This window comes from Nothobranchius furzeri, chromosome 6 (genome assembly GCF_043380555.1).
Source record: "Nothobranchius furzeri strain GRZ-AD chromosome 6, NfurGRZ-RIMD1, whole genome shotgun sequence".
Lineage (NCBI taxonomy): Eukaryota > Metazoa > Chordata > Actinopteri > Cyprinodontiformes > Nothobranchiidae > Nothobranchius > Nothobranchius furzeri.
Window position 1 is genome coordinate 62,544,534 of NC_091746.1, and position 19,695 is coordinate 62,564,228.

Consider the following 19,695-nt stretch of genomic DNA (forward strand, 5'->3'; position numbering starts at 1 on the left):
CTGTGGGTAATTTCATTTCGATTGCTCAACTGGATTAAACCTTCTGGCCTAATTTAGTTAACCAAAACTGTAGTCTATGGCTGCTTTTAACTCTCAAACACCAAAAACTAATTCTGTTAACTGATATCTAAGAGTAGCTTTGTTATGATAAATTACTTAGAATTATCTCAGGAAATAACAAATTTAAACATTAGCTTAATGTTGATTTTACAAACTAATCAATTCAATTAAACTTTATTTATAAAGCGCCAAATCACGACAAGAGTCGTCTCAAGGCACTTCACATTGTAAACATTCCAATGCAGGTCACTTCATTAAGCCAATCAGTAAAAAAGTTTCCTGTATAAGGAACACAGCAAATTGCATCAAGTCACTGACGAGTGTCAGTGACTTTACATCAATCCAATTCAATTCAATTCAATTCAAAAATACTTTATTAATCCCAGAGGGAAACTGATTGCTGTAGTAGCTCAGGATAATAATAATAATCAAGTCGTCAAAGAGTTATTGTATATTACAATGGCTGTTGGCAGGATGGATCTCCAGTAGTATCCTCATACTAAGCAAGCATTTAGCGACAGTGGAGAGGAAAACTCCCTTTTAACAGGAAGAAACCTCCAGAGGATCCTGGATCAGTATAAGCAGCCATCCTCCATGACTCACTGGGGATCGAGAAGACAGAGCAGACACACACACACGCACGCACGCACGCACGCACGCACGCACACACACACAACATATATGCCAAGTAGTGTTTCTATGGTTACATTGTGATTTCTTAATAAATATTCTATTTGGCGAGGGATAAACTTTATTGTATTTATCCTAGTGAATCTATAATTAACTCAACGGGTAAACTAGTAGTAGCACATCCAACGTCAAAGAAAGTAAAATGTTACTATCAGGAGAGGGAGAATGTACGTCCCTTACCAAAAAGAAGTACACTGAAGTATACTTGAAGTATACTAAAAATGAATACAGTATACTTCCAAGTTTACTTTCAATGTACTTAATAGAAGTATAGTTATCCGAGTACATTTTTTAAATACTACTAAGTATACTTTAATACATACTTACATTAAAGTTTACTTACATTTAGACTATACTTGTACTTGACTCTATCAGAAGTATATTTCACCAAGTAATGTATAAGTATACTTAATATATAGATAGATATATATACTTATATATAATATATAAGTATATATATATATACTTATATATATACATATATATAGTATATAAGTATATAAGTATATATGTGTATATATATATATATATATATATATATATATACTTATATATTATTTATAAGTATATATATATATATAAGTATATATATATATATATATATATATATATATTAAGTATACTTATACATATATATATATACATGTATATATATATACATACAGTTGTGGTCAGAAGTTTACATACACTTGTAAAAAATATTATATAATGGCTCTACTGAGTGTCCCGTTATTTCTAAAACTCTGATTTTTCTCTGATAGAGTGATTGGAACAGATACTTCTTTGTCACAAAAAACATTCATGAAGTTCGGTTCTTTAATGTCTTTATTATATATATATATATATATATATATATATATATATATATATATATATATATATATATAGAGAGAGAGAGAGAGAGAGAGAGAGAGAGAGAGAGAGAGAGAGAGAGAGAGAGAGATATAGATAGATAGATATATATAGAGATATATATAGATATATATATTTGGAACTTTTTATTTTTGAATTAGAACAACAACATTTACATGGAGATGCATTTGAGTTTCTTCTTCCCTTCTCCAGGGCAGTGTTTCCCTGAACAAAGTTCGAATTTCCTTGTGGCCATGAGATCTATCCAACTTAACCAAGTCACCAATCAGTACATATAGTTCTGACAAGCTTTCTCTGTATTCATCGTATCTGCTCTCTTCTACATTCTACATTTTACTTTGATCTAGCTAAATAACTCACCCAAAAGACAAAAAAAAACATAAATAAAAAAAATTAAAATTAATAATAATAATTTTCACATGAGAGTACTATCTTTCCAACATTTGTTTTATTGGTTCCCAAATTTTTTAAATTTCCCTAGTCCCAGTCATAGTCTTGCATTAATTTGTTCCATTTTGTAGACCTGTCTAACTGTCTCTCCACTGTGCCACCCTTGGGGGTTCTGTGTCCAGCCATAAAACTGTAATACACTTCTTGGCAGTCATAAGCAGAATTCTGATTACGTATGTCTCCATTATGTGTGTATGATTTTTGGTACAGCATTCCCAGTACAAACCATTTTTACTTAAATTGTAATTTCACCTTCCAGGTTCTTTCAATTTCTCCCTAACACCTTCCCAGAATGGTATGAATTTAGGGCAGTCCAAAAGTATATGTGAAAAGTCTCCCACTAGCCTGCATTTTCTCCAACATAAATTTGAAACGTTACTATTTAGACATGATAAGTGGAGTTTTAAAGCATGCATCTTCACCTTCCATTCAAATTCCCTCCAAGACGGACTATTAGTTAGTTTATGGCCTGCTTCAAGTGTTTCCTCCCATTCCTCATCTGTTATCATTATGTTCACTTCCAGTTCCCATTTTTCTTTAATATCTATATTCTTAACAATCAAATCCTGTTGTAAAGCTTTATATATTTTGAAATCAGTCCTTTTTGACATGTCATTTCTGTTTAACATAATCACTTCCTCCATATTAAGTTTGTCCTTGCTTGAAACTTTTCCTTATTTTGAAATAACTACTCTGTCTGTCTGTCCTAAATAACATATTAAGCATGAAATTACGAATTATTGTGAAATTACACGCACAGGAAGTGCTTTTATTTTGTAGCATTTGCTCAGTCAGCTCTCGAAGCTTCTCAGCAGACCGAGAAGAAGAGCGAGGGTCGGAGCAGCATTAACCGTCGGAGGTCGCGCTTTTGTTCTGCATCTGCACTTGACAGTCACTGGTTCTGCACCACTGAGCTAAACGTAAGTAGCCACCATAAAAGTTGCTTAAATGTTTTAAATGTTTTTAAGACGGACATGGTGAGTAATGTTGGCCACGTAGCAAGCTAATATGCTAAGTCATTGCATGAGTTAGCTGTGTTATTAACTTTGTGTGTGACTAAAGTCCGTTTATTAAATGAAACGAGCAGCGCTATCTCATTATTAAAGGTTAGCATTACTTTAGATACTTTTTTATTAGACTTCTAGAGACTTATTCCCTCCATTTTTGTCCCCTCCATCATAATTTTTTAAACGTGACGTTCTGAGAAAAAAAATGAAAGCGGGAGTTCAGCGCCACCAAGTCAAACTTAAACGTCCACTTATTAAAAGTAAATGAGCAGTGGTCTCTTGTACAGCGATGAAAAAATCAGTCTGTGTTGTAAACTATTTCCCCGTAGCACCCGTGCGATAGCTTTGCAAGCAGCCTGCTTTTTTTAACCGTATAAGAGGATTGTGACGCAAAAGATGAAGCGGTGCTGTATCTCGATGCTATGTTCCCTCCTTCCCTCCATTTTTGTCCCCTCCATAGTTTTTTTAAATAGTGTTCAGTTGCACATATCTTGAACCGCAGAACGCTGTTTCTATTAATTTCACAGTATTTTAGTGTTGTAATTTTGTTCTTACTGTACACTGTTACTCCAGATTCTTAAATGTTATGTTTTTAGCTTTGTGTGGATAAGTCAAATTACACTTGAATCTCCTCACACACACACACACACACACACACACACACACACACACACACACACACACACACAATTTAGATGATTAATGATTTAGCTTCATGTATATAGTGGAGGACTGCCTAAAAACGCCGGGGACACACCGCCGGGGACACACCACGGAAGCGCCGCGAAAATGGGGCCGCCTTCATTCGGCGCCCTTGTTGAGCTATTCTATAGACCACATGGGCCGCCGAAGCGCTGCGAATCGCCTCGCGCCGGCGCCCCAACCCGCGCCGTGCAGCGATCATTTCGGCGTCGGCTCTATTTTTTTCGCGAGCCGCGGGTGAATCGCGTCAATTCTGGCAGGAAGTCAAACCTAGACATAAGAGGCAGGCCGGTAAAGTTAACAAAATAAAGCATTTCAAAATAAAATTCCGCAATAGTCAAATGTGTTCGTAATCAGACACTGCAGAAAAACCACACGAACACACACACACATCGAACTTGTGTGCGTGTGTGACCACGTGAAGGGGTGTGTGGTTTGGGGTGTCTTTTCACCGGAGCAAACAGGACAGAGAGGCAGAAAGTCTGAGGCAAGCAGTTAAGATGGATGACTTTAAATTAATTATGGAAGTTGAGAAACACAAGGAGCTGTACGACCCTCGAAAAACATGTTTATTTACGTACCCATTTCGGAAGAAACTGCTAGGATACAGCTGCAGAATTGGAGCGGGTTCCAAGAGATTCAACTGGCAGAAACAACTCATACCATAGGTTCACACACACACACACACACACATGCGCGCGCACACACACACGTAGAGGAAAATAGCTGAGAAAAGGCAGAGAGGAAATTGAGGACACCAAGTGTTTTAAAAGAAAAACTACAGCTGAGCCGAGGCGCGCCTCGACTGGGGCGCGTCTGATCTGAACTGAGGAGCGGCGAGCAGCGGCCGAATTTCGTGAGCGATTCGCTTCTTGGCGATTCGCTTCGCGGCGCTTCCGCGGCCGGTGTGTCCCCGGCCTAACACAGATCTACCTTGTGATTCACAATGTTTTCTCTACTGATTATGCTTCCTGGTGTAGATGTGTAAATGTAGAGCGTCTGCGTTCCTATGAGCTGTCAGCCACACCGGGAAGCCTGTCTATGAATCTGCGGTCAGACTTCAATGATCCAACCCCACTCTCTGCACACAAGATTGATGGCATGCTGCTGTTGACCCCCAAGAGGTTCATACAAGTGAGACCACTGGTGAGTAATTCTCACAATCTGCATTTTTGATGACACATCCTAAATAACATGACTATATATGTATGTATGTATATATGTATACAGATTTGTCTTTTAAAACTGGTGAATATACAATTTACAGGTAATGCCTTTATGCTATGAGTATTAGAGCCACTGATGGAAAAAAAATATAGAATTCTGAGAAAATAAGTCATAAATCTGAGTTTAATCTCAGAGTTCTGACTGGTACCTAAAACAAAAAAAAGGGGGAAATTGGGGAAGATTATGAGGGGGGATCAGAATTCTGACTTAAATCTTAAAATTCAGGCTTTTTTTGTTTGTTTTGATTTTTTTTAACAAAAACAATTCCTAAATAGTTTTTTGTTTGTTTGGTTTTAGGTTCATGAAAAAAGTCAGAATTCTGACTTTAATCCCAGAATTTTGAAATTATCTGACTTTTTTTTTTCTCATTTCTTTTCTTTTTCTTCAGTGACTCTAATACTCTTAGGCAATAAGGCAGTATTAGGGCCACTGAAGTAGGGCTGCAACAACGAATCGATAAATTCGATGTAAATCGATTACTAAAAGCGTTGGCAACGAATTGCGTCATCGATTCGTTGTGTCGCACAACTCTTCCAAAAGCGCACACACACCCCCCCCCCCCCCCCCCGCCCGCCGTTGCGCGCAGACCAGAGCAAGTCAGATCAGCGCTAGGGAGAGCCGCAGATCAGCGCGAGGGAGAGCCGCAGATCAGCGCGAGGGAGAGCCGGCAGATCAGCGCGAGGGAGAGCCGCAGATCAGCGCGAGGGAGAGCCGGCAGATCAGCACGAGAGAGAGCCGGCAGACTTGCGCTGCTGCGAACCGGTTCCGCATTGTTGCACAGCGATCCAGGCATGCTGCTTCCAGCGCACGGTCCATTCTCAAAGTGGCGCAACCAAAAAACTATAATTAGCACACGATCGTTCATGTCCGCACATGTTCTCTATTTTCTGTCTTATTTGTGCCTGAAGCTCGCTACTGCGGAGCTCATCACCTGTGCTGTGGTGATGTCACCTCACGCAGCATCGAAAACGCGCTCTGCGCTTTTCGGTCAGGAGATCCCTTTGATCTGCTCAAAAGTAACTGATGAGGTGAAAAGGTAAGAATCCAGGCAACAGATTTTCTTGAGAATCAAGAGGAGATGCAGGAAGATGAGAGAAAGACAGGACAGGAAAATAGTTCAATAAAAACAAGAAAACAAAACAAAGTGTTGAAAAGTAAAATGTAGGTAGAGTTATCTCCACTACACGTTTTTACCAGTAAAAAACAATAAGTTATACACATGTCATATTTATACATCTGATACAATTCAGATCACCTTCCAAACTCAGTCACACACCCAGGGCCGTTTCAAGACATTTTGGGGGCCAAGGCAAAATTCCCCCCGCCACCCCCCCAATAACTGGGCTCCCCAGAAGCCTCTGTGTAATTCATACCCTCTCCAGTAGTGTTAGTTATATGGTGTTTATAAAAGCTCCTCAGACATTACTGACATGTTCTAATATTATCAGATGAAAAACTAAATTATCAGACATGCTGTCTCATCTGCTGCTTTTATAAACTTGCAAAAAGTAACAAAACCATTTGAAAGCCACTATTTGTGGATTCTCTGAAAGTTTCCATGGAGTGTGTGACAACTTATTTTTTCATTGATCCTATCGTCTAATCTCACAGCTGAAACAAGCATCCTTAATAATCTGTGCACAGGAAGCTTATGCTGTAGTAAAACAAAAGGTATAATAATTTATTATTAATAAAACCTTGTTGCAGCACTAAAGCAGAAAAATTAGATTTTGCATTAAATATGCAAAATATTTACATATGAATTGTTTTAGAGCCCTTTTATTGGCAGAATCTGATATTAATTTAGTTCTTACAAAAAATGGGTCCCAACATGGTTTGTGTGGCGTTGCCATAGTGTGACGTCATAGGCACAGATCCCCTGTCCTCTTGTTTGGAAATGGAAATATGGTCACCCTATAAACAACAAACTGTCCACCCGGGCTTTTGCGCTGCACAGAGACGCTTCGCTGCCTACGACTGAACGTCAGTTGAGAGTCAGTCTCATGCAGACTGACCAATGAAGAGAGGGCCTCAAGTTAAGACCCTCTCCTCATTGGTCAGTCCACACGAGGTGGGTAAAAGGTTACTCTGGGCGGGTTACGTGTTGTCAGGCATTCAAGTATTGAGTATATTTACTGCATATTACAGTAAAATATTCTGTATGTGACCACATTATGGTGATCCTTGGGTCGTGATGATGGAGCCCTTGAATATTGTTGCCCAGGGTACAACAAAGTGTTAATCTGGCCCTGGTTCTGCCGTCACATTCCTGCAGAAACTGGTTGATCACACCGGGGCCAGACTACTAGCGTGTGGTTTTACAACCACAATGTCCTCAGAAGCAAAAACGCTTTTAAAAGGGAGGGAGGAGTCCTAACTGTTGCTGCAGGCGTGTTGTGTGAGAGTGCAGTTATATACTGGTTAATATATTTTTGGGTTCAGTTGCTTTCATGTGGCCTAATGTGAGTCTATTTGGGATCATTGGAATGATCAGCAGCATTTCTTGATGTGACTTTATGGCAGTTGCCCAGGGCATCATCGCAAGGAGGATGGCATTCATTTACTTTTGTTTTATTTGGTATTTTTTCAGTCATTTTTGGAAATAGTGATCAATTTTGATTAATTCACAGCCTATGTTTAATTACATTTAAAATAAATGTCAACAGATGAGATCAAACAAAACAGATGAGAATTGCCCTTAAGCTGTTTAACTTGGACCAAGCATTTTAGGTCACAGATAGATGTAGCTTAGGGTCTCTGTCTATACACCTTTTAAGACAATTTAGGTGATGGCATGTTGTTTTTCTGCTATTGAACTGTTTTCTAATAATGTTGTGTTAAATAAAGTGAAGGAAGGAGAGAAATAACGTTTCCCTAGCAGTTTTTAAAAATTTCCCCATGTAATCCGATTAATCGTGTCGAGACCCCATCCGATTAATCGATTATCCAAATAATCGTTTGTTGCAGCCCTACACTGAAGGAAACAATTGAATACTGAGATAAATGTCAGAATTCTGACTTTATTTATTTTCAGAATTTTTTCTTCTTCAGTTGCCCTAATACCCCTCCGTAATATGTAATGCTAAACACTTCAAATTAACTTTTGAATTCAGCAGTTTATCATTGGATTTAGATGCAGATATCACTGTCTTGGAAAATTGGTCAGAGCAATTTGGCATTGAGTTTGATTAGTAAACTTGACAGTATTTACACTCTTAATCTTCTTAGGAATTACATGATGTCCACACAAGGCGTACCACTGTTCTCCATGCCCTTCCTGTCTATCTACGTGAGGAAACCTCTGGATTTTTGAGGACATGTGTGGTAAGTCCCAGTATTGTAAATTTGAACAAATCATTCTATTTATTTATGCATAAAGACAACACAAGGACAACGCACATGAACATTTTGGAAAAAGTGCCATTGTTTCAACTACAAACCAAGATGTTTAAGCCTGCCACACACGAGAGCAATCAGCTGAGCAAACGGCCTCGAAGGACTGTTTGCTCAGCAGAATGCTCGCCATGTGCGCCTGATTTTCACTGAGTTTTCTGCCTCACGAGACGCTGAGGTGAATATCTGACCAGTTAGATATTTTCCGCCTCACAGGGGTAAAAACTCGCTGTGTGTGCACTACTGAGCTGCTGGCTAAGCTGAAATATTCTAGTGGCCAATCAAAGCACTTTCTCCGCTCACATGACCCCAAGATGTATTCAGATGCAGCCCCTTACCCTGTCTGCGTGTCTGAAAAATAAACAAAACGGTACCTTGCGGATCGATGGGCCCACTGTTTCCATTACCCTTTCGGAAGGATTCTGGGTCTTCCAGGTGCATCTCTTGGAGTAAACTGGCATAAACTCCTTGCCTGGTCCATCTTTCCAGCTACTGTACCCATATTTTCCTAACCTTCAAATGCCGGTGGCGGCGACGTTTCAACAAAAAAGGATAGGCATTTCCTCCGTTTCCAGCTCTGTCTCTGTGTTGTTTCTTTTCTGACATGCAGACAGGGGGCTGCCATCTTGGGGTCATGTGAGCGGAGAACGTGCTTTGGTTGGCCACTAGAATATTTCAGCTCAACCAGCAGCTCGGTAATGCGCACACGGCGAGTTTTTACCCCTGTGAGGCGGAAAATATCTTAACTGGTCAGATATTCACCTCAGCGTCTCGTGAGGCGGAAAACTGTCAAAATCAGGCGCACATGGCGAGGTATCTGCTGAGCAAGCGGTCATTCGAGACTGTTTGCTCAGCAGATGGCACTCAGGCAGGCTTTAAGGCACTGAGAAAAATCAACAATCACTGCAAAGAATTCAAGCAGCTTTCATTAGCATAACACTGGCACACACGGAAGCCATCTCACTTTATTCGTAAATGAGAGCACAAAGCAACAGAATGAATGGGGGTAGGGCTGGGCGATATGGCCTAAAATCAATAACACCATATATTGAAGATCTCACCTCGATAACGATAAGTAGACGATAACTACAGGAATGCGTAGCAACAATATTTGTCCACTAGATGGGGCTGTCTCATGTATTACATTGACTAAAATTTTACATGACTCAAGGTGCTACAGCTTCTTAAAGGGACATAAATGTGGCCAACTTACACATCTTTTCATTTTTTTATTATCAAATTTATTGACATGGGAAAAATTATCTGGATGAGAGACAAGAACTTGGATAACGATAAATCTTTGATATGTTGCCCAGCCCTAAACAGGAGTCTATCAGACTGCATTTATTGTTATTTACATGAAAATCTACTGAAATAAAAATGTCCACAGTCAGAGTTTCAGTTCAGATGTGATTAGTGTATGATCTCCCTTTCATTTTTGTAAGGATGATACCAATGAGCCGGACCTCAGGGATGCAGCAGTTGTCCTCCTGACAACCATCACAGATGATGCCGAGAGTCCGGTTACGTACGACCCAGTGAGAATCTGTTCTCCTAGAGGGTGATGTGATTGTCAACCTCTCCAGGCTTCCTGATGCCTTCCTGGTAATGTTCGGCCTCATCTATGCCTTACATCTAGATTATCCGAAGGGACTGACCAACACATTTGAGTTCACGCAGAAAATCTTACTTGGTCTTGATGAGTCTAAACTGTCACCCAAGCTGCAGAGTCAAAAATGACCTGATGTTACATGTGTAACTCAAAATCTGAAAGAGTGGTGGATTCAGATGACTCACTCTGTTAGAGCACTGTCCACATCCACAATGTAATTTACTATTTGTCTGCTCTTTAATTGTTGATGTTAAAGTAACACACCACCATTTGGGCAAATATGTTCATTTTCCACTTCTCCTTGAGTTAACCCTCCCACTGTCCTAATGGGTAGGACCCCGCGAGGAAAGTTGACCATTGAGCAGGGTTGATGGTTTATCCCTTGAGGTCCACGTGGCAGGGGTGAGGTGGTGCTCACTCCTCACCCCGTCACGTGGACCTCAAGGGATAAACCATCAACCCTGCTCAATGGTCAACTTTCCTCTCGGGGTCACCCATAAAGACAGTGGGAGGAACAGTTGAGTTTTACCTTTTCTCTGTTCGTCCAGCCGTTCTGAGTCTGGCAACTCCATTTGTGGCTTTAGTTTAGCGTGAATAATTGAATCGGATTAGCCCATAGGCTAATCCGATTCAATACTCAACTAGGTTTATGCCAAATGGCATAAAGTACTCACTGACTTACTTGATAGTGGTTAGTGTAATTCATATTTTGTTAATGTTGAATCGATGTGCATCCTGATGTTGCTTTAAACCACCTACTCAAAAAAAGACTACACACTGCTGTTGTCCAGTTTTCAAAAGTGTGCGTTTGTAATTGTTTCTTTCAAATTTTGTTTTATTTTCTGTTTGAGTTGGCTTAATCAGTAACTTTAATTTGATCATAATTTGAAAATATATTTAATATAAACTCCAAATATTTAAGTTTATTTATGGTCTGATATACTCAAATATCTGAGTTTATAAACTCAGAAAATATGAGGCAACTGATTGCCTTACATTTTTTGAGTTCTGCCTACTTATTCGGGTTTACAGTGTATGAACTGTAAAGATTTTGTGGTGTCAGAGTTCACCTAACAGTTCAAGTGTTCATTTTTTTGCTTTGTGTGTTCACAGGGCATGCTCAGTTGAAGTTTCCATCTCTGCGCGTTCAAGATGTAAGAAAAATAACACGAAAGAAATGCAACAATGAAAACTTCAAAAAGGCATCAACAACCAAGCAAGTGGATCCATAAAATGGACTGATTTTTTAAAGGCATTTTTAAAAAGTCTTTCAAAATGGACAGAATTAACACGTCATGTTCAGAACAGTTTGCGTTCTCATCTTTGATTAATCCTGGTAAACAGGTCTGTTTTTGTTCTGTTCTAATCCTCTGTTTAATAAATTTAAACAAAATGACTTAGCTATTTTATTTAATTTTTTTTTCTCTGCATAAAGACGAAGTATCAGTAAATAGTGGAAATTAAATGTATTGGTAGTAAGCAAATAGCAGATGTTAAATGTTACTTGCAGTATGTGTTTATAGAAAAAATAGAGATACTTAAATGTACTAAAAGAATATTACGTCAAGTTTACTGTAAAGTGTACTTTCAAAACTGTAAGTATACTCAATTATATAAGAAGTACACTACAAGTAAACATACATTATTACTTTAAGTATAATTTTAAGTATACTTTCAAAGAGAAAAGTATACTCAATTATTTCAGAAGTGCACTACAAGTAAACTTATAATGTTACTTAAAGTTTATTTTTAAGTATACTTTCAAGGGCAAAAGTTTACTCAATTTTATTAGAAGTAAACTTATACTGTTACTTTTAAGTATACTTTCAATGAGAAAAGTATACTCAACTATATCAGGAGTACACTACAAGTAAACTTATATTGTTACTTTTAAGTATACTTCCAAGGAGAAAAGTATACTCAATTATATCAGAAGTACACTACAAGTAAACTTATAAGTATACTTTCAAGGAGAAAAGTATACTCAACTATATCAGGAGTATACTACAAGTAAACTTATATTGTTACTTTTAAGTATACTTCCAAGGAGAAAAGTATACTCAATTATATCAGAAGTACACTACAAGTAAACTTATATTATTACTTTAAGTATAATTTTAAGTATACATTCAAAGAGAAAAGTATACTCAATTATTTCAGAAGTACACTACAAGTAAACTTATAATGTTACTTAAAGTTTATTTTTAAGTATACTTTCAAGGGCAAAAGTTTACTCAATTTTATTAGAAGTAAACTTATACTGTTACTTTTAAGTATACTTTCAATGAGAAAAGTATACTCAACTATATCGGGAGTACACTACAAGTAAACTTATATTGTTACTTTTAAGTATACTTCCAAGGAGAAAAGTATACTCAATTATATCAGAAGTACACTACAAGTAAACTTATAAGTATACTTTCAAGGAGAAAAGTATACTCAACTATATCAGGAGTACACTACAAGTAAACTTATATTGTTACTTTTAAGTATACTTCCAAGGAGAAAAGTATACTCATTTATATCAGAAGTACACTACAAGTATACTTTCAAGGAGAAAAGTATACTCAATTATATCTGAAGTACACTCCAAGTACACTTGTGAGGTTACTTTAAGTATACTTTCAAAGAGAAAAGTATACTCAATTATATCAGAAGTACACTACAAATAAACTTAAATTATTACTTTGAAGTATACTTTTAGTATACTTCAAGTATACTTTTAGCGGCCCAATTTAGTCCCAAGGAGTATACTTCTAAGTAAACTTTAAGAACAAGTATGCAAATAAACTTCTGTACACTTAAGTATACTTGAAATTAAATACTTAAAGTATACTTCTTTTTCGTAAGGGGTGGTTAGCAGCAGTGTTCAAGCTGATGGCCCCCACAGTTCAGCAGAACATCCTGTGATGAGTTATTTAAAATAATCAAAGTTTCCATATAGCTCCCTCTAATGTAGACAGCTGAACCTCAGAAGGTCAAAACTCAGACCTGCTAGCAACTACAATGTCTCCAGCTGTATAAAATGGCCTCTGTCTAGGGACAGAGGTAGCTTGATTGGCTGCTAAGGAAGGTTTTAACTTCTGTTTTGCACCACCATGGTTGCTAGGCAATGAGACATGCAACCATTGGCTGGTAAAACGAATGCACCGAAATAAAGGCAGGAATAATGCATCTCTAAAGAGTCACTGTAGATTTTTGATTTCCTTCTTGAGGTTTTCATTGACCATGACTCGGTACTGGGGGTTCTTCTGGTCCGGTTCATGGCTGAGACTGAGCTGATGACGTTGTTTTGTCCAAATTGTTTTGCAACTTTTACAGAATAAATCCTTTTCTTCAAGCTGCTGTGTAAAAGTCTCCAGCTTGTCACAACGTTTCTTTTCCGCCTGTATTCTATCAGCATTTTCATTTTTCTGCTGCATTTCAAGATCCATAATTCTTAAATCGAAAAATTTTGTTGAGAAAGAAAATTGTCCCTTTTCAGAGTTTTACTTAGTTATTATTTTCTTTCACTCTATTGTTTACCAACTGTCTTTAGATAACGACTGTGCTCTAAATGGTTTGTTTTTGCCTTTTCATCCCACAGTTTGCTTGCCAAGAATCTCTGCTTTTCATTTTTTTCTCCAGAGTTTCATGCTGCATTGAATAAGTGCATTGTTTCATGAGGATGTGCTTGTTATGTGTTCACCATTGAGACCTTTGAAGGGGTGAACACACACTGAGCTCAGACACACCGTAAGCAAGAAGTTCGTTTGAAAAAAGCCCATGCAGCCTCATTTGGCGGCTCTAAGCTAGAGCCAGCCTACCAGTGTCAACAAACAATAAAAGAAAGAAACAAACAAAAAAATTTGCTGTTTTGTGCCAAAAGTGCATCATATCTTAAAATAGATTTATATCTGTATTTACTTTTACAAATAAATCCCTGATGGTGATTTAGTTTTGGCTATTTGGCTGCGTTAGCTTCAGATATAAAATAGAAACGCTAGGATTTGAAAATCCTCACAGATCTATGTCACACTGTGAATTTACATTCATGGCCCCGCCCATCTTGGCTCATGCCCGCCCACAGGAAGGCTTTTAAAACATGTTTTACAGCGAGGAGAAAGAGCGGAGAGTGTCTTTGCGGTAGTGACTTTGCAACATGGCTGAACGCATGTTAGCCAATCAGAAGCGAGGTGTGTGCATATCATTAGTAATACTGAGCCATCCTGCTATTTTCAGCCCACCTCTGCATCAGCTTTTTTATTTTTTAAATGACTCATAAGGCATTAACTTAAACTATAGAACACTACAAATGCATTGAATAAAAGAGTAAACTACACCTTTAAGAATATTCGCTCGTGGCGGTCACGTGACCCTAAAGTTAACGCTGTAAACTGTTTATCACACGTACACATTTATCACACATATTACACACCAAGGATCAAACATCACATACGTCATTTAAAACAAATATTACCATGTTTGTCACGTGTGACCACAGTACAACCTGTTAAAATTGTACTTCACATCAGTAAAGTCATTTCTTTTTAGTATTCTCAGTTAATCAATCAAACTTTATTTATATAGCACTTAATCATGCAATACATGCAACTCAAAGAGCTTAACAAATTAAAAAGACCCCGAATGCCTGCATTCCCTCCCAACCCCAGAATTTTAAAGGGACTTTACGGAGTTTTGAATTTTTATGCTCACGATTGCCCCCTCAGGCCAAAAGCGTAACAGCAGCTTCAATAGTAGGCTCGTGCACGAGGCGCGCATAATGTACGTGCACACTCCTTAATGAAAATAACAGCTGAGACAGTCAGCTCCGTGTGTGTGTGTGTGTGGCCCGGAGGACAGAGGACAGGAGAACGCGCAGCTAATTAATTAAATAATTTGGTTCTGTACGTTTCTCTTCAGCACAGCCGACAAAGGTTTAAGATGGGACAGTCCTCCTGCATGCTCTTGAAAATTTGTTCCAAAATGAAAGTTGAACCCACATCTTTTTTATCTGTGAATTCAATGCCGTTCGGCGAGTCTTAAATAAAATTTTGGGCATCTTACTGTAAAAAATATACCATTAATGTAAAAACGAAACTCTAAATAAATTTTGTTCACATCCAGAATCAAACCCGGGTTTTCTGCATGTAAGACCAATGACTTACAAGGTGAGCTACTGCCTCAGTGACATCACTTGTATCTGTAGCATTTATATTCTTGATGACAGCTAAAACAACGTTCAAAAAACGGTTCGGAGGGCTATGCCTGAGCGTGAACGCGCATGAAGCAGCCTGCTCGACCCGAGCAGCTCTCTTTTCCTGTGATTTTACAGAAAAACAGGCAATCACAGTAAAAATGCCAGGGTTCATTCCACAGGACCAGGGCATTGCAGGAGAATGTATGAAGAAGAAATTTATTATTTCTATACATGTTTTGGCTGTCAAACTTCCATAATGCCCCTTTAAAGACAGTCTGAAAATAAAAAACTCTCAGAATACTCATCCTCCGACACACACACACACGCACACACACACATGCCCCCTTCCCCATGGAAAAAACACGATGGACTGAGATCAGATGAGCCAAACCAGCTAAGATAAGGATAAGGAAACACCATCAGGGGAGCCATCTGCCCCGACAGCAGCAGATCCACAGCAGCAGCCGAGGCACTGACACAGGACGCCCTGGGCAGGGAGGGCGGTGACCCCCACCTCCACCCAGGCACACCTGGAAAGCACCCAGGCCGCCACAGCCGACCACCGCCCCCGGGGCAGAGGGCATCCACAGAGGAAATGCTGGAAAAAGGTTAAATTAAGGTTAAAATATAAAATCATAAGAGCTGAAATGTGAATTGTAATATAAAAAGTTATATAGATATTAAAATAATGTTGATCACTGGCTCCTTCCGGCTCTTGGAGAGTACAGATGCTTTTTTTCCTCCTCTCCTCCCTATCTTATCCCAAGGCTCTTTGTCTGTCTTTGGGTGTACGGCACTTCTGCATTTTTTCTGGAAACTGGAAATTATTAAAATGGATCTGGTCAGTTGGTCTCTCAACGCGTTTGACAAAAATTTTTCAACCATGAGAACGGGAAAAGGGGCTCCCGGATGCCCCTCTGGGACAGACCCAGCTGGGCATATCATGGACTCCTGGAAACAGTGGAACCTGATATGCCTCTCTCAACTGTCTGTAGAGGATTCTGAAGACGTCCGGATATTCGTGGTGTTGGTGTCCGGATTCCTGCTGTTTGGCCTGAGCAGTTATCTGGCTTACCGGAAAATTAACGAGCTTTTGAGGAATATTGGCTCTATCTCGGAGCTCAGGGATGGAATGCATCGTGCTGTGAACGCACAAACTCATATAATTGTCAAGATGAGTCGTAAGCTTGGAACTTTGGCTGAGATTCAGGCTCTGGCACTGAAAGTTGATTAGATCAAGGAGCGAGTTGACGGGACAGCGCGGTTGGGAATAGATTAATCTACGCCATTATTGGATCGAGAGGGGTTGGAGATCAACAGAACTTTAAGACAGAGAGGAAATTATCTCTGTCTGGCCCCAAAACAAGTTCTTATCTGAATCTGGTGCCCTTGAGCCTGTGAGGCTGAAGTGATTACTCCCCCTGAGAAGAAATGTGGAATGCTACCGTCGCCATGGCAACTCTGTCTCACTATCCCAGCCTGGGCGGGACTGTGACCGGTGAAGGCCGTGGAACTGTTTCCAAGAGTCACTGTGCTTTCTAACCCAATTTCCTCCCTCCCCTGTCCAAACAGAGGTGATGAGCCGAGCGCTGCTCATTGCGGCTTCATGCACTGACGTGTGGAGAGTCCCAACACTACCTCCCCACCCAGTGAACACTTATGTTGTGTGTTGTCTGAAGTCTGTTGCATTTCTGTCTGAGGTGTTTTTGCATAGCAAAGCTGCCCTCCCTGTGGATGGTAACTCAGAAGTGCCTTTTTTTCCCTCCACTTGACTCAATCCTCATATAAACCCTCTGGTCTCTATTAAGGTAGCGCGACTCGGGTTGTGAATGACCACAGTGACCAATTCTTGTCATGTGTCTATGTATGTATGTCTGATCTCAGAATTGTGTGTACTGAAACTCTAATTTCCCTCTGGGATTAATAAAATATCTTTGAATCATAAATCTATGGTAAAAAAAAAAACTCTGTTTAAAAATAGCACGTATAAAGAAAGAATAAATAAATAAATAATGTTACTTGAAGGTACATTAAGGCTATCTTAACATATTCATTGAGAGGACAGCATGTTAATTATATGGGTCCATCCAGACTAAAGCTGATATGTAATAATATGTAGTAATAATGCTGACATCAGGAACAACATCAGTCGGATGAAACGCTTTTGGCTACAAATGAAGATTAAATACAAACGGTGTTAAGATGCAAATCCACTTAGAACTCATGTTTCAAAGTGTAAACTCCACATTTATTATTAATTTAACCATCAAAACAAAGCTGTAGCAGCTGCTACCTCTGTGGGCAAACGGTGGTGCTAATTCACCACCTCGCAGCTCCCAAACACCGACAAGAAAAAGGGGACCTAACCTTCCTCATCCTGTCATATTCACCAAGCGTCAGCAAGCCTAGCTGCTAGCCTGCCACAAGCAGGTTTGTTCTTCAGCACGTGTTACCACGGTGAATGGGAGGGGCTCCTGAATAGCCACGTTCGTGGAACCGAGTTTGGGGAAATTAAACCGTGATTTTCAAAGAGAGCCTGGTTTTTGGGTTTCAGCACCATCTTCGTGTTTTCTTCTTCTGCTATTCCCGCCCCCAGAGACATCTGACCAATCACAAGATTAAATGATCTTATATGGTTCATAGTGACACAGTTTGTGATTTTCTGTATAAAAAGAAAACAAAACCACAGGCAAAGGACTGCAAACGAAAAGTCCAGGGTCATTTGAGCCCTACAGAAAATCTCAGAACCTTAAATCTTTGTGACATCAAAGTAAAGTGATAAAAAGCTGAAGAAAAGATTAACTTCCACCATTTTAACTCATTGAATTTTTTTACTAAATGATCTGTTTAATGAGTTTAATGCATCAAATGTAAAAAAAACCTCTCTCTGAAAATGGGTTTGTTATGACATTATCACCTCATTAATGTAAATGTATTACTGTTAACCGTGTAAAACGGAGCCTTCTAAAGTGATGTAGGTTGTTTACAATGTGACGATGTAATCCCAGACTCCCTATGCAGAGCAACAGGATTAAAGCAGCTCAGATTTACAGGATCTGTGGCTCTGACCATCTGCAGCTGCTCATTGGAGGAAGTCACATGCTGAAAGGGAAACTAGTGACCTAACATCCTATAAACTCATCAGTAATAATTAAAGTCTTCACAAATGGAGAGAACAGAGTCATTAAATAAATGTGACCAAGATTTTAAATGTTTTTATTTAAATATAGAAATAAAAAATATGCTATATTTGGGTTTTTACTCAATTATTCATCATTATCAAGCAGTTTGTCCTGGTAAATGAGGAAGATGAAAACTCGTCCTCCATAAAGATTTTAGACACATTTTCTTAAAAGCACTCCAGCAACATTTGTTGTTAGTTTAAAGAGCAGGCTCACTGAAAAACTTTTATTTGCTCGTTTTTTTTTATATATATTTTATTTATGTATTTGCAATTTTACAAATAATGTTAATTGTACAGTTGATATGAATGTCAAAAATGAAAGTACAAATAATGACAGCTAAGCCTAGAATGCAAACTACAGACACCCTTTCAAACAAAACAAACAAAGAAGAAAAGAAAAAAACAACAGCAGCAAAGAAATACAACATGCTAAATTGCTCGTTATTTTTTAAAGTGATCTGTCACTCTGAGTTTAACGTGCAGGTTGACACATGGAAATTGTCTCCTACACCTATCTGCTGCATTAAATTCTGACAGAAAATACACATAAAAACTCTCGGTTCAGAAAATCCTGACAGATCTACGTCACACTGTCACTTAGCATTCATGGACTCGCGATGGGGAATATAATAAATTAAACTGTAAGAAGCTTTATTTCTGGAATTTATTCATTATCATCTTCATTGAAGTGAAGTTAGACAGATGACTTCAATATGACTTGAAAATTCAAAGTTAAGGACTTGGACTTGACTTGGACTTCCACATCATTGACTTTGGACTCGACTTGGTTGTCTTTGACTTGGACTTGACTCGAGACTTGACTGGAAAGACTTGTTTCTTACCTGTGACTTGTAAAGCAGTGACTTGGTTACACCTCTGAAAAGAAGATTTAAGACTATATTTTCATATTGAGGAATTTGTGAAGAAACAAAGAATGTTTGAGTCAGCAGCTGTCTAGAAGTCCGTGATGATCAGCGGCTTTTAAAAAGTCACAGTAAAGCTGTTTCTGTTCTATCTCGTGGTCATGCTTCTGCGGTGTCATCCATCTAAGTCCACAATGTGATGACCGGGTAGGACGACTCTCAGGTGAAGGACAGGAATGCTTTGTAAGGATATCAGAGATTCACAAGATGTTGCAGGAAGTGAGTGATGAGACCAGAAATAGGTTCAGGAATTTTCGAAACATCCTTTTCTCTCAAGCTATTTTTGTTAACTTCGTGTAATTACATACATGCATTTGCTTAATAACCATTCTTATTGCTGTTTATTGTAAAGCATTGTGTGTTACAATTTACTTTTACCCTCCTTTTCCCTTCAT

General features: G+C 38.7%; 1 protein-coding gene across 1 annotated transcript in view; it reads left to right on the forward strand.

Moving 5' to 3' along the window:
• The window catches only part of LOC107374801 (membrane-associated phosphatidylinositol transfer protein 2), an 87,583-nt gene that overhangs the window by 24,051 nt on the left and 43,837 nt on the right, over positions 1-19,695 (forward strand). The gene's annotated exons all lie outside the window — the stretch shown is intronic.